The sequence below is a fragment of the Ambystoma mexicanum genome, chromosome 12, assembly GCF_040938575.1.
Source record: "Ambystoma mexicanum isolate Mex_15411 chromosome 12, UKY_AmexF1_1, whole genome shotgun sequence".
Classification (NCBI taxonomy): Eukaryota; Metazoa; Chordata; class Amphibia; order Caudata; family Ambystomatidae; genus Ambystoma; species Ambystoma mexicanum.
Genome location: NC_090936.1, coordinates 469749031 through 469762580, shown reverse-complemented (window position 1 = coordinate 469762580; position 13550 = coordinate 469749031). Strand labels below are relative to the sequence as shown.

Sequence of the window (13550 nt, the reverse complement as noted above, 5' to 3'; positions counted from 1 at the left end):
ACCTTACTCCTAGTCCATAGTCCCTTTCCTCCATACGCCTGCCCACCGTCTCCTCTAATAAGTTTCCTCTATTATTTCTTAAAGGTCTCAGACCTGGCGATAGAAAAGGACTGATGGGCGATGCGCTGGGCGGAGCTAAGGAGGGCGGGCTTACAGCCACGTGCGGTACCCCGCGTAAACAGAGAAGGACACATTTTTGAAAAATGTGATGCTTTTTACAAAAGTGCTCCGGTCACGTCCCACAGGATGGAATGTCCCACAAGTATGGAGGAAAGGGGACTATGGACTAGGAGTAAGGTAGTCACTACGGTGAGTAACTTTATTCTTTAACTTTGAAATGCTGTTCCAGCTGCAGTTGCTCATTTAAATGTATTGGGCTAAAAAGGCCTGTTTTTGGACAAAAAGTGAGGTGTAAAGTTCTGGTCAATGCAAATTACTTTAAAGTGGGGGCCTTTTAAGACATGGGGAAGGGGCTTTAACTCTGCAAGTGTTGTCACAGCTTATTGGCAGCAAGTAGATTGTTCAGGAGGTAACAATTATGAAGTTATATTTTTGTGCAGGTAAATGTGCTGCGGTTTGCTGAGTGTCAGAATAGTGGTAATAATGCAAAGCTTGTTTCATATGTGCACACAACCCATCCTTGTATTCGTTACAGCTGCAAGACCACAGTACCACTTTTTCAGTTTTAGCACTGCAGGATCTACCAACTTGGCTACAAAGCTCAGTGCGTCTCTTCCTTATGCCTCAACTCCCACCAAAGTGAGAATGAGACTACCTGATGCCCTTGAACTGCAGACGATTGCATTGGTGTGCTGGAAACTTTATATTTTGTGGGATGGGGGTAATTTTTTTTTTCTGGTTTTTTCAGCATAGTTTAAGAACCAAATTGTGCTGTCCAAGTCGTATATACATTTTGTTTGTTTTTTAACATTTCAGTATAAAGCGCACACTTTGATAAAACAAGTTTTACTTACAGCTGAGCTTGCTGTGTTGTGTACCTTAGTCTGGTATATTTGATAGTTGTCAGATAGAAAATAACGTGTCTGTGCGCCATATTTAATAAAATTAGGTCAGAGTGACAAGTGGATTATACATCTTGTCCCGAGGACAAGTAGCTTTTTTTTTTAAAAATTCCACACGCATGATTACACCTATGTCCCGTCCCCTTTCCTCCATGCTTATGGGAGTCCGTACTTTGGGACGGGGCTGAAGCTTTTTTAGCACAGCATAAAAGAACCTACTTCTAATGGATTGCCTCCTCTCATGGATACCTCATCTTAGATATATTTGTATTCTGCTTCGTAGTCTCAAGTTTTTCGACAGCAGAGGGTGCTGTCCGATACCGAGTCGATGTCACTCGACGGTTACTATTTCCACGGCTGTAAGGGACTTTTATTTTGTATTGTTTTTTTGAGCATTCGTTAGGTGCTTAAACAACTGAATTGAGTTTCAAAGTTCCAAATGATAGTGTAAATGGCACGCACCCTGCCTGTTGCCTCTGTTCTGTTTTTCCACATGCACAGCAGGGTCTCAGCATACCTCTTCGACTAACGTAATTCTTTTTGGTTAATCTTCACAATGTCTATGCCGAAAACAGGTTTTAAGAGATGTGAGGACTGTGAAACAAAGATGTCGATCACTAATCCACACAGAATTTGGCTCTGGTGACTGTGAAGAGGACAAAGTAATCTAGTTTGGATCCTGCCAATCAATGACCAACAATGCCTTGACGGAGAGGAGATCGAAGCTCACTCCAGGTCTGTCGGTGTCCAAGTCTCCTTGTTTCACACCTTGTAGGAGAAAATATTACAAAGGTAGAAAGAAATGCCACTGGAGAAAGGCTCCATAAAGGCTCAAAAACCAATCCAAACATTCCAAACGGTCACGATCCAGGAGCAATTTCTGTCAATTTTTTATTCCGTCATCACCGAAGAAGTCAAAGAAACACTATTGCTCCAGATTCTCAGTCTCCTCGCCCGAAATGCATCAGTTACGTTTTCCCGATAAGATGGCTTCAGCGGCCGAATGGGAAAAGTTGTGCAAAAAAATAAAGTATTCTCGAAGGTGGCCCCTCCTGGTATGTCGAACGAGCCAAAAATGGCTGTTGATCCCACACCGTCTTCCAAGACGGTCAGGGAATCGAGTAAACATTGACCCGCACGCCCAAAAGCCTGAAGAGCTTGGGTATGTAGTCTCTCATAGTGTCAACCACAGAGGCCACATCATAGCCAAAAGCTTCTGTGATTTCCTCCTCGAAGGAGTCGAAGTCGAAGGGTTCAGAAGACGTCCTACCCTCTGGATATGAATGTTTTGGAACTCTGAATGTTCGATAAGAAATGGTCTCTGATCAATTCTGTCTCGAAGAATTAGCCACTTGTCTGAACGAAGCCAGTGTCTGGATACCTCTTTTGAGGTTTAATTTGACACGCCAGATGCCCATTCTCACCAAAAGGCAGCCTATGGAATGGTCATGAATAGGGTGATTATTTGAGTTGAGGGCATCCTGCCAAGGACATTGCCAAGGATGACCTCACAGAAATCTTCGATAGAGGCCCTCCTAAGGAGCCTGTGCTGCCATTTTTTATACAGCCCTAAGAAAAACATTCTGGAAAACTGGCAACAACCTGATTCCATTCCGGCTGTGAACAGAGTTGGTGAAGAAATACAGACCACCTTCTGTGGACCCAGACTTTCTTTCCAGGCACTTTACACCAGAGAGTTTGGTGGTGCAGGCGGCTACTTCCATTTCAAAGACTGCAGCTTATCTGACCATCCCCCGAATAGGGATAAGAGATATGACGCACAAGCAAAGTATTATCTGCTGGAAGCATGGCATTAAATGCCATTCTTGCATCTTGTGCGCTGGCAAAATAGACATACATTGATGAATGTTATTTTTCAAGCTGAAAAGAACATTCATGTAGGGGAGATGAGAGATGGATTCAATGATCTCATCAATGATGGCAAGGAGGCATCTTGCCAGTCCCTTGAGTCAGGTCTAGATGCATTAGGCTGCATCGGCTGGCGTATGGGGTCTAGTGCAGTGATCAGAAAATGTGCGTGGTTATGTAACTCTGGGTTTGCCCCTATGTCCAATCAAGGCTCCTGAATATGCGCTTTGATGGGTCCAACGTTTTTGGCCCAAAGTCGGACACCAGCCTAGAAAAGCTCAAAACTTCAAAGGCTGCAGCAAAATAATTGGGGGCAGCCATTTGTCACCCCCCAACATCTCTTCCCTTGCAGGCTTGGTGAGAGCATTACTTTTGGTTTTGCTCCTCTTTTGGCCAAAGGGCAAGAGATGCAGCTACCCAGAAACAAAAACAAGGAGGTTCACGCTTGCCCCCAGATCTCCTGGAGGAAAAATTGCTCCGTCATCAACCTCCTAATTGCCCTTTGCCACAGCCCCAAAACCTTTCTGAGCAGTTTGGTCACAGATCCCCAGAGAGAAGCAGGTTGACCTAGCATCTATAAGAATTGCATTTTATTACTTCAGGTGCATGGGCAGACAGTGGCCCAAGGGTACTGTCTCCCATTTCTACAAAGACCCCCAGATTGTTCCTTAAGCAATCTCTTTCTACAGGAGATTCTTTCCCTGTTGAACGGTGCCTTGGAAAACGTACCTGTAGCGGAACAATACCAGGGTTGATACTCCACCTATTTGCTGGTTCCCAAGAATGTCTGAGGACTGCGACCCACCCTGGACTTGAGGCCCTTGAACAAAATCCTTAGGAAAGACAAATTCAAGATGGTCATTCTTTCTCAGTTCCTACAGGCCCTTTAGCCTCAGGACAGGATGGCGTCACTTCATCTTTAGGATGCTCACTTTCATGTGCCTATACATCCCAAGCACAGAAAGTACCTGAGGTTCGCCGTTTGCAGTTCTCACTATCAATTTTGAGTACTGCCTTTTGGGCTCACCTGCAGCCCAACAGTCTTCACCAAGTTGATGGGGGAGGGGACAGCAAATCTATGATGGGGAGGGATTCATATTTTTCACTTCCTAGACGTTTGGCTGATCAGAGCTTGTTCTCCCGAACGGGCTCTGGAACATCTCAGCAGCACCCGCCACTCTCTCCACAAACTGGGCTTCTACCTCAATTTCAATAAGTCCTAGTGACACCTTCTCAAAAGCTGCAATTCATTGGAGTGGTCCTGGACTCTTCCTCAGGGAAGGCTTTGCCTCCAGAGTTGAGGGCTCAACATAATCTTGCAGATGGCAACAATATTTCAGAATGTTTATAATATCTACCGGCATTCAACTTTCTTAGGTTGCTCGGCCTCATTGCATCCTGCATTTTCCTGGTGCCAGAAGTCCCACTAAGGATGAGGTCCCACCAGTGGGCCCTCAAATCCCAATGTTCTCAGTTCCCAGGCAGGATGGTGGCCCTTCTTCAGGTCCCGAGTAAGGTCTCACAGGATATCCTGTGGAGGGCCTGCGAGGAGAATGTGATGGTAGGGGGAACACTTTTAGAAACCCTGGCTGGTGATGGCTGTAGTCACGGATGGTTCCCTCATGGGATCAGCGGACTTTGGTCCCTATCAGAATAAAGACTAAACAAAAACATTTTAGAGTTTAGGGCCGTTATGCTGTCCATACTGGGGAAGAATGGCCTAATAATGATGGACAACACAGTGGCCATGCATTACCTCAAAAAAAAGGGTATGTATACGGTCACTACCACTGTGCAGGGAGGCCATGCAGCTCTGGTTTTGGGTGCTTCAAGACGGGATGTCTGTCAGCTGTCCACCTAGCCGGAGAAGACCATACTCTGAGAAGGTAGAGCACAATATGTCACGAATGGGAGTTGTCTCAGGAAGTCCTTCTAGAGATCTTCACCCTTTGGGGGTACCCCTTAAGTGGATTTGTTAATGTCCAGTATCACCAGGAAGTTTGACCTGTTCTGCTCCAGGGAAGTTCCCCAGAGAGGAGCTCAGGTGGATGCGTTTGTAGTGGACTGGGAATGTTCTAGCATTGTATCTTTCAAGGATTCACATGCTTGTGAATATTCCCGAAAGTCAGGGTGGGAATCCTCTGTAATATTAAACCAGTTTACCTTGAAACTTTTAAACTGCTTCTCACATTTAGTGTTTTATCAGTCAATTTGGGTCATACTGCCCAAGCCAATCGGGCAGGTACCCATAGCTCCATCCCTGGTGGCCATCTTCAGATTTCGCAGGTCCTCAAATTCTCTCTTCTAATTCTTCAAAGTTTATTGTCCATTTGTGATATTTTTTACCATCTAGATCTTCTGGTTTCGTGCTGCTTCGCATATCACAGACGGCGGAAAAGCTTCGGACCCTTCCATTTCCTCCGGAGTCAAAATTATCTGTTCTCAGTCCTTCAGAAGTCAGTGGATATGGTAGACACTGAGAAGAAAAGCCTTAAGGTCTGCTCAATGTGCAATCTCAAGACTGTCTAGAATCTTCATGAAAACTGTCTTTTAATGCCTGTATCCGGGCCTCGATTTGAACAACTGTACCATCTCCCCATCGTTCTCATCTAAGACCGGCAAGGACCGTCACTGCAGGTTAGTTGCCTGGTTTGGTTAAGGTGCTGGGGTCTCTGACTGTAATTATGCCTCTGTCAGGCACAGGAGACACTTAGTGCTCTCTTCCTCTTCATTCCACAAGGAATCTTTATGAAGGAAGAAAGCTGAAAAGGGACCGGCTACATGCTCGTGCTCCCTCTTCATCAACGATATTGTTGACATCTTTGTCTATGCACCTCGTTGACCACGTGAGTGCCGAGAATGCCTTTTGTCAACTGTTTTGTCATCCAAGCATACATCAGAAAAAAACGACGCTTGCCCATGACTACGGTCCCATCATCGACTGCATCATTGTCGATGACCCAGTCGATGGTGCATGGTCGGCCCAAATCCTCCTTGTAGACAAAACGACTCTGTCGTCAGCTACCTCATCGACTAAAACCAGTGCATCCACCAGTAAGACCGTTGTGCCGGTCCCGTCGGCTACTTCGACGACCAAGTCTTCAACATCTTTGCCGTCCAGGCCTACTCCGTCACCAAGTACGTCTGCATTGTCGACGACCCTGGTACAGAAGCCCTCAGTCTCCACGTTTCCAAGAGGCGTTTCTGTGGACAGAGATGAACCATCCATATTATCACTCCTCCCCAGGCCAACTTGTGCTCAGCCACTATTTTCACTGGCTCCTTATACACAGCCTGCAGTTCCCTGCCCATCCATGGCCCCTCATGCACAGCTACTACAGCAGGGAATTGATTTGGACACAAGAGGTTTCAAGGGCCCACCACAGCGCCTCCTTTGGCCACTCCACCCTCTCCAAGTCCTGCTATCCCAAAGGACATTGCTTCTATTCCTAAAGATTTATCCATGGATATACTGTCTATTACAAACAATGGTTTCGGAGCAAATCAGTGAGTTTCCTACAAGCAAGGGCTTATCCCCACCTCCGCCGTCGGGACCTATTCCAGGAGCTCCTCCTTAGCTGCCAGTTACCCTCACAGATACTGACGATTATCCATATGATGGTTCCCCGTGCAACCACTCCGCAGATGAGTTTGAAGACGTGGTATCGGCTGACGGCGAGCCAGCAGACCTACTGCCAAGATATTTGCCCCCAGACAATGGCTCCTTTCATGCCCTCATGTCGATGGCTGCAGAGCTCTTTAATCTCCTTCCAGAAGAGCAGAAAAAGGGGTGTTTCCTTTACCAGCGACAGTAATCTTGCAGGAAATCAACGGTGTCCATTCCAGTACTGGAGGATACTTGGGAGGATGGCCTCCTTGTTATAAGGAACCCATTCTCAGCATCCCTTAGAAAAAATCGCTTTGATAAGAAATATATGGTTCCACAGTCGGCACCCAAATGCCTGCGTGTGCAGCCCTGCCTAGACTAAGTTGTCTCGGCAGCAGCCCGTAATCGGTCTGCAAACCCCTCCTCTTCCTGTATGGTGTCTCCAGATGAAGAGGAAAAACAGACGCTATTGGCAAGAGTCATCACAACGGCTGCAACTACCATCAATGCTGCAAACCCGCTGGCTATCCTCACCCGCTACGACCATGAACTCTGGTTCAAAATGGGACCACTACTTGATTTCCTACGAGATGACAAAAAGAATGAAGTCCTCGCACTGCTGCACGAAGATGAAGCCGTGCCAGACCATGCCATCTCAGTAGCTGTCGACATTGCGGTTACAGGACTCCGACAGATGGGCCAGTGTTACTCTGCCAGGAGTGGTTAATGGCTGCACATTTGTAGCCAGAGGTCCAACCAAAGGTGGTAGACATGTCTTTTGATGGAGTTGTCCTCTTCGTTAAACAGGTGGTTGAAACCCTTCAAACCAAGTCTGACATGGAAACGACACGCTCCCTTGGCACGTTACAGAAACACCGCCAATCCTTTAGCTTGCGGAAAGCAAGGTTTTCCGAGACTTCGAGAGACTACAGGTCCTCCTACCGTACACAAACATCCCGCACCGGCACTGCCCAAGAGGGCTATAAGGGACGATCTCAATCCTACAGAGGGAACCAATGAAGACGCAGGGCCTCCACCAGGAGTCAACCCCCAAAACAAGCCTGACCAGCCCACGACATCTAACCTACCTTTCAGCACCCCAACTTCGCTGCACGGTGGATACACAACACCACCGAGAAATGGGTGCTGTCCATCATACAACGGGGCCATACCCTGGAATTCATGGGGAAATGTCCATCCAACTCCCACCTGTTCCAAAGGCAGGTAAACCGCCATGAAGCCTGTACCAGCACACCACTGGGGATCCAGAGTGTACTCCAGATAATTTTTGGTAAGGAAGAAGCCAGGAGAAAAAGAAGGAATTCTTGCCCCGGGACAATCCGGCTTCTGGATGAATAGCAACAGTGAGGCAACGCTGCCCGACTTGAAGTCTAATATTGCTAAAATCATTGGAGGCGGTGGCCAGGCATTACTTTTACTTCTCGACCTGTTGGCCGCTTTTGATTTGGTGAACCTCGAGATGTTGACAGGTTGGTCGGGCTAGGAAAATGTTCAAATAAAGCCACCAAATGGTTTGTCCTTCCTTGGGCCGAGGATAAGAGCGGTTAAGGACGACTATCCGTCTCAGCAGGTTCCCCTTAATTGTGGGGTTCCGCAGGGATTGTGCCTGTCACCCTTATTATTTAATATCTATTCTAAACCCTTACGTTATCTCCTGGATGGTCTGGGTGTGCACTTTGCTAATTATGCAGACGATACCCAGATCATCCTGAAGCTTGCTATGGTAAGTGAGGTCTTTGGAGCCATCAAGAATTGGATGGCAAGGATCTCACTAGCTTTAGAAGAATAAAAAAAGGAGATGCTTCTTCTTGGAACGGGTGCTAAATTGGACCCCAATACAGTCGCCTTTCGATTGAAGACAATAACATTTCTGTTTCAGAATATGTAAAAACTCTTGGGGTATTTGATTTCCAATTAACTTTCAAGAAACATGTCTCTGACTTGAGCTTCTCATGTGCCTATATGACCCATCTGTTATGGCAAAGTTGTCCCCATTTGTCTCCGAAAAATTGGGATTTAATTGCAGCAGCAACGACAAATACTAAACTAGACTATTGTGATAGATTGTTGGTTGGCACCTCTCAGATAAACATTAAAAGGCTTCAAGTTATCCAGAATAGAGCAGTCTGTAGTCTGTATGGTGGACCGATGGGCTAATATTTCTGAAGCCGGTCGGAAATTGCATTGGCTCCCTGTGTCTCAGAGAATACAATTCAAGGCTTCCAGTGTAGTTTATTAATGTTTGTCTAGTGACGCTACGTCATATCTTTGTTCTTGTATTAAGAGAGCGCCAATTAGGCGTACTTTCCGATCAAATAAATATGCCCTTCTGGCTCAACATTGCTTCTCGCTGAACAGGATTGGGGGGTCCAGCTTGGATTATTGGGCCCCCATTACATGGAATGTTTTGCTGTGTTTGCTTAGATCCATTCCCTTGCTTGCACAATTCAAAAAGGGCCTGAAAAGAGGCAAAAGAGCTGTTTGAGGATATGTGATGCCACTGGTCGACAATAGTTTTGTTTTTTGTAGTTTGTCTTGTGAGCGCCCTGAGGCTTTTGGGCATGCTGGCGCAATATACAAATTCTATAGAATAGGAGAATGGAGACCTATATTAGATCTAAGGAGGTTAAACACATTCCTCAAGTCTCACAAGTTCTGCATGGTGACTCTACAGCGCATTCTAGCAAAATGGGATTTACTTGCATCTCTAGACCTAGAGGATGCTTACTTTCAGATCCCCATTCATCGCAGGCACAGGCTTTTCCTCTGCTTCAAGTCCAGGGCAAACACTACCAGTTCACTGTCCTGCCTCTGAGGCTCAAATCCACCCCAAGTGTCATCACAAAGTGCCTAGTTCGAGTGGCAGCTCACCTCCGTCATTCAGTCGTCCGTTTACCCTCACCTGAATGACTGACTGGTGCGATCTCTATCACTGAAGCTAGCAACGCAACAAACTAAGGATACTATACATTGTCTGACATCCATGTGGTTCTCAGTGAACTTTGAAAAGTCATGCTTGCATCCTACTCAAGACTCTATATTTTTGCAGTCACAACTCGACATCCTTGCGTGTGTTTCCACACCTTCAGAGGCGAGGGTGATGACAATACTGCACAAGGTTCAACAGCTATGCAGATTACCAGTTGCATCAGTCCACTCTCTAAAGTCCCTCCTCGGCATGATATCTTCTTGCATCCCGTTAATTCTGCACTGCTCGAGTTCCTAGATGCCCGTTGGCAACAACTATCAGGGTCCTGGGAAGACTAGCTTCTCATCACGTCTTTCTGCCGGGCTCTTCAGTGGTGGAGCCTCTGGAAGAATCACACTCAGGCCTTGTACTTTCAACTTATGGTACATCAAGCCACTGTGACCATGGTTGCCTCCCTAGAAGGATTGGGGGAGGATGAGGGGAAAACAGGAGAGTCCTCGCCAGAGGTCTTTGGCTACGGGAGAAGAAAGAGCTACAAATCATCCTCTAGTTAAGGGTAGTGTTCTGGGCCCTAAAATCCTTCATGCCACATCTACACAACAAGGTGATTCGCAGCTGCACGGATAACACCACCGCCATGCTTTATATTCGCAAGCAGGGTGTGACCCGCTCTCAGATTCTGTCAATGGAAGTGCAGCCGCTGTGGAAATGGGCAATCACGCACCACATATTCCTGATGCATTTACAGCGGTCTGGTATCCACAATACCATTGTAGATTCCCTCAGCAGGGAACCTCTGGTTCTACCACAAATGGGAACTCCACCCCAGCCAATTCCTCTGACTCTTCTGCAAATGGGGCACAGCTGGAAATCGACCTGTTCACTACAGCGACCAACAAGAAATGCAATCAGTTTGCCAGTCAGTTTTACCAACAGGGGAGCATGGTGGACACATTCTCGTTCCAAGATCCGTCTATTGCCTCGACGTCTCAGGACACTCAAACGGAGCAACTGTACTATGATCCTGATGGCCGCAGCAAATTTGGTACTTCGACCTGATTCACCTGTTGGTGGGCCCATTCATCAGATTGGACACGTTCCCAGACCCACTCTTCATAGACGGTCACTCCATTCTGCCCCACAACCCCATAGCATCCTTCAGGTTGATGGCCTGGCTCCTGCAGCCTTAGATTTTGTAAGCATTCCGTTTCCCCTCAGAATGCAAGAGGATCCTAACCAGGGAAAGAGCAACATCAACATTGTCCTGCTACAAAAGCAAGTTGAAACGCTTCATGATATGGTGTGCAATGCAGAAACGGTATCAGTTATACGTTCAAGCGGCACAAGTCTTACTATACCTCCTGTCTTTGTCAGAAGCTGGGCTTGCGCATTCTTCAATCCAGGTGCATTTAGCAGCTATAGCACGATACACGCGTGCCTCAAATACGCCTTCCCTCTGGTCCCACAGGTTGGTCAAGGAATTCTTCAAGAGGCTGTTTTGCACTTTTCCCCTGTTCGAGCGCCTGCTCCAGTTTGGGAACTCAATGTGGTTCAAATCTAATGGGCCCTCCCTTAGAGCCTCTACCCAAAGCCTCCCTTAAGTTCCTCTTCTCGAAGATGGTGTTCCCCATTGCCATTACTTCAGACAGACATAGGCGAGCTGCAACCTCCCAACCTGAGTTTTCACCGGTCTAAGGTGGTTGTGCATACTGTGAAGGCATCATGAAGTAGACACACAACAGATTCAAAATTGGTTCTCAAAAGTATTAACTTAAAAGACGGGATGGAGTAAGGTCTAACTTGTCCTCTGCTAAGGTGGGATTTCCCTACCTAAAGAAAACTAAGGATAGTCTGTATGGAAGTTTAAATCAAATTTGTCTGTGTCCGAAACCCATACTTGCCCTCACTACTAACTGTATACAATAAGTAGGGATTATTGTATCAAAATAAATAAGTTTTCAAAATAAAGTCAGAACTTTTCCGGCTTATGATCCGCTTCTCCAATTTTAACAGATATCATGGCTCTGTTCCCCAAGAGTTCAAATCTTCCAGGTTTCACAAAACACTGTTCTTTGGGACACTTCCCAGCTTCTGATATCGTTACTTTTTCACCAGTTCACATAGGTAGTTCCGTTTCTTGCAACTCTCCTCTGAACAAGAGCCTTAGGGGGCGCTCAGCTTCACCTCACAGAGGAGGCCCAACAACGCTGAAACATGTCTTGGGTTGCTGATGCTACTCTTGTTCAGAGAATTGCCTAGCATTTTGTGCTGGACTGCACCTGTGGGTGGGACAAAGACTGATATGCAAATGGATATTTCTCCTCTGTGAGGGTGCAGTGATTTAAAATGTGTTTTGTAGACCCTCCTGAGTGGAGGAAATTCCATAGAACAGGGTTTCTGATGCTTGTTAATCTGCTTAGAATCACATGCTGTGGATATAGTCCGACATCCAGTGGTAACTGCGGAGTATTGCGTCTTGTCTTTCGCGAATCGAAAAGGGTCGTTGACATGGGCATTCTTGTAACACTATCCGTGATGTGTAGTATACCCTAAATCCCTCGCGCTTCGAGGTCCCTCAGATTGTTTTTTTCCGCCCAGCTAGCTGGTCGCCCTAATGCGGAGCTCTTCATAAAAATTGCGTTATTGTTCTATCTCTCGACCTTTGGTTGTTTATTCTCTTTATTCTCATTTTCCTTCCCTTTGATGGCTGATTACTCCTGTGCCACCGCCGAAGACTGCTGGCGGCGGAATTTTGTCGGCTGCTGATCCGGTCGGCGCTGCCGACCACTTGGCTGCGCCTTCTGACCAGCTTTTACAGTAGGGAGAGTGGGGTCGGTGTGGTCATATTCTTTTCAAGAATGCCTTTCCTTTTCCCCTCTTTGTTTCCTTAGGTTTGTCGTCGCTAGCTATATCCTGCGCTGTGGACAGGACTCTGTTAGGGAGAATTCTCTGTATAGGATAATTTCCCAAACCTAGGGAGTCCCCCAGCAGCTTTGCTGGATTTTTGGGGTTTAATTTTTTCTCCTGTTAAGAGTGAGACTCTTTTTCTCCCACTCTTAGGCATGATTTGAGAATGTCCTTTGACTTTGTAATGTGTTTTATGGGCGATGGGGTCTTTTACTCCATAGGGTCATGTGTTTTTGCTAAGTGTTACACAGCACCCTCAGTGCAGTAACACAGGGGTGTCATAGTGGCCCCCAAACATAGACCCGTGTTTAAAGAGGAGACAGAGCTATAGTGTAGATGCCACACATATAAAGAGCTCCCATTGGGGGAGCCACAAAAGGACCAGTCGTGGTTAAAATGATAAACATCAGATTTAATAGTATTATGACCTAAAAAGTGATTAAATAGTGTGGTCCTCAGTACATACAATTCATAAACATTTTAACATAAATCAAACAGTCGTTACGTGATAAGCTAGAATTAGCTAATTGACAGTGTATCAAAAACAGGGATACACTCAACATCAAGAGGTACGCTTTACAGAAAGTGCAACGTACTCTACAGTAATTAGAATCAGTATGTCAAAAACTTAATAACTCTGGTGACAGTACAGAGTATTAATACTGTTTATGAATTGTATGTACTGTGGACCACACTATTTAATCACTTTTTAGGTCATAATACTATTAAATCTGATGTTTATCATTTTAACCACGACTGGTCCTTTTGTGGCTCCCCCAATGGGAGCTCTTTATATGTGTGGCATCTACACTATAGCTCTGTCTCCTCTTTAAACACGGATCTTTGTCCTCCCGGACTTAGACAGAGTATACGTTGCTAACCTGTCTTAGTTAAACGTATACCGGGTTTCCTCCCCATTTAAGTTCCCCAAACATAGACTCCATACCCTGGGACTGACTACTGTCTCCCAGGGCATGTAAAGTCATCATTGACTTTACTAGTCTTAAATTGTGAACAGAACCAGCAGAAACCATCATATTGTGGAAGTACTGGCAGGGGTAATTCGATTGCTCCTGGGTCTGTTTTTCAAGGGGGCACTGTCCCGTCCCCCCTTGTCGAGTTTCTGGCTGGTGGCAGTGGTTACTACGCAAAATATTCCACCGGAATATTTCCTATGGGATTTTCCCATTCATTT

The 13550-nt window shown here is 46.1% G+C and overlaps 1 protein-coding gene across 1 annotated transcript in view; it reads left to right on the top strand.

The window, feature by feature from the left end:
• Nucleotides 1-13550, top strand: part of TRIM24 (tripartite motif containing 24) — a 1617419-nt gene that overhangs the window by 288839 nt on the left and 1315030 nt on the right. The window lies entirely within an intron of this gene.